Source organism: Bombus vancouverensis, unplaced genomic scaffold (genome assembly GCF_051014615.1).
Source record: "Bombus vancouverensis nearcticus unplaced genomic scaffold, iyBomVanc1_principal scaffold0078, whole genome shotgun sequence".
NCBI lineage: Eukaryota > Metazoa > Arthropoda > Insecta > Hymenoptera > Apidae > Bombus > Bombus vancouverensis.
This window is the reverse complement of record NW_027468969.1, coordinates 105,001-107,500: the sequence shown is the minus strand read 5'-3', so window position 1 is coordinate 107,500 and position 2,500 is coordinate 105,001. Positions and strand designations below refer to the sequence as shown.

Genomic DNA, 2,500 nt, shown 5'->3' with positions numbered 1-2,500 from the left:
GATGGCCCCCAAGGGTGTTGACGCAATGTGATTTCTGCCCAGTGCTCTGAATGTCAACGTGAAGAAATTCAAAAAAGCGCGGGTAAACGGCGGGAGTAACTATGACTCTCTTAAGGTTTCCACAGGCCTCGTCATTAGATTAGTGACGTTACAAGGGCGGTGTGTCGCTTGGACTTGGTCGCGCTTGCTATATAGCGAGGTGCGGCCGGTCTTGGCGGCGCATCGCCATATTTTTTTTTTAAAGCCGAATTCGTGCTACACGAAACGGAAAAGGTGAACAGCAGCCTCGTCATCTGACTAGTGACGTTATAAAAGAAAGCAATACGCCGCTGGCACTTTGCCGCGCGTGCTCGAAAAGCAATACTCCGCTGGGACTTGGCTGTGCGCGCCAGAAAGTAATATGCCGCTGGCCCTTAGCCGCGTTCGCCCAAAAACGATACGCCGCTGGGACTTAGGCGGATGAGCTGGAAGGTGGCATGGCTTGCCTACGTGTGTGCTGGAAGAGCCGCGCGAGGGTTGCTGGTTGAGCGAAGCGATCTTGCTCGTTGGGTGGCGGGACGTTGGAAAACGGCTTGTCTCCAACGATGGAAGAGTCATAGTTGCTTGGGGGCAGGCGGGGCTTCGGCCCCGTTTGCTCAAGTCGCACTCCTACCTCCTCGTGGTACCGCCGGTAACATACTCATTTGTGTCAGCGCGGGGCGCATCCCCCCGGACACCGAGTATGGCCAAATGGAGTGCGGCGATGAAGGAGCGAGAGACGAAACCAAAAAATCGGCTTGCCGATCTAACGATGAATTTCATCGTGAAGTATGGAATTATCTCCCTGAAAGGAACTCGTTCCTTGATTAGCTATGGCACGACTTGGCAGTAATAAGGTTAACGATTGGGCATGTTTGAGGAAAATAATAGAATAAATATCATGGTAAATAAAGACATAGAAAGCGCCTCGGACGCGGCATCTCTCGGTCCCGGAGACGTCGCGGCGGATTCTTCCGCTCTGGAGGGGACCTCTGTTGACGATTTGGCTTCATCCCCGGACACGATTGACATCATGGTACCGATCGTGGGTGACCAGGTTGCCTGCCCTGTCTGCCAGAAAAGGGAAATCGACCTTTTCTTTTTGTCATTGTCAGACTTAGGGCGGCACCTGGAGCAACATCATGTGACAGCCCGCATCCAATGGAGATGCAAAGACTGTGGGAAAGGCTTTCCGAAGCTTCATGGGGCCAGATGCCACCTGCCTCATTGTAGAGGAACAAGTCAAGGACCCAGTGGTTCGTATAGATGCGAAACCTGCCCCATGAGCTTTGGGACGCTTAGAGGGCTATCTACCCACGAGCGGCATGCGCACCCTGCCGTAAGAAATGTCAAAAGGAGGGGAACGGACCCCCCTGAGAAAAAATGGACGGCGGAGGAGTTGGCTCAGTTGAGGGAACTTTGGGAGATATATAAAGACCACAAATTCCCCAACAAAATGATCAGTGAGATCCTCACCAGCAAGACGATCGAACAAATCAGATACCAGCGTAAAAAGCTGAGGCTGATTGGTGAGGAAACAAGTTCCCAAGAGCCCACTCAGGTGACAGAGGGAGGGTGCGATCCCGTTGATCCAGGCAATGCGTGTTTCGAAGAACCTGGAGTCAGCGGTCTAGAATATGAACAGTGGAGACTCCAGCTAGAGTCCGCAATAATGACACAAGTCGAGGTGCCACCTGTTTTAAGGTGGGTCCACACTCGACTGATGACAATCTGGGTCTCTCTCAAGGGAAATAGGGAAGCCCTTGAGAGTGCTATAAATGAATTTTTAGAATTCACGCTCTATGGAGCCATAAAAGAAATTAATAGTAAAAAGAGGGCAAGTTCAGTTAAGAACAAGAGGATTGGTCACCAAGGAAAGAAAAAAGGTAATAGAAATGCTAGAAAAAGATACTCATACGCTCGTTGCCAGGAGTTGTTTACAGAAAATCCAAGGAGGTTGGCCGATGCCGTAATAAATGATGATCGGGCCTTCCTCCAACCGGCTAGGGATCTGCCTGATGCCGAGGAAGTGAGGAGGCTTTATGAGGATTTATGGGGCCAGACAGGACCTGTTGAAGCCCCCGTCCCAGGAAGTAGAGCCTCTGAGCTTTCCTTATGCGAGGTCTTCCCGCCAATTGCTGTTGAGGATGTGGCGGAGAAATTGAGCAGAATAAGAATGAAGGCTGCAGCAGGACCGGATGGCTTCCAGAAGGAACACCTTCTGATCCCTGGCCTGCCCACCATTTTAACTATATTGTACAATATCTTACTTTATTGCTCCTATTTTCCTCCTATATGGAAGGAAAATAGAACAACATTAATACCAAAACCAAATAAGTCGAGCAGCCTGGTCGAGAATTGGAGGCCTATAACTATAGGCCCCATTCTCGGCCGTATTTTCTCCTCCATAATTGACGGGAGGATAAGGAGGGGCATTGTGTTGAATCCAAGGCAGAAAGGATTCACCGCTGAAAGCGGTTGT

General features: G+C 50.5%; 1 pseudogene; it reads left to right on the top strand.

Annotated features, from left to right (window-relative positions):
* Positions 1 to 2,500, top strand: part of LOC143305069 (large subunit ribosomal RNA) — an 8,474-nt pseudogene that overhangs the window by 2,719 nt on the left and 3,255 nt on the right.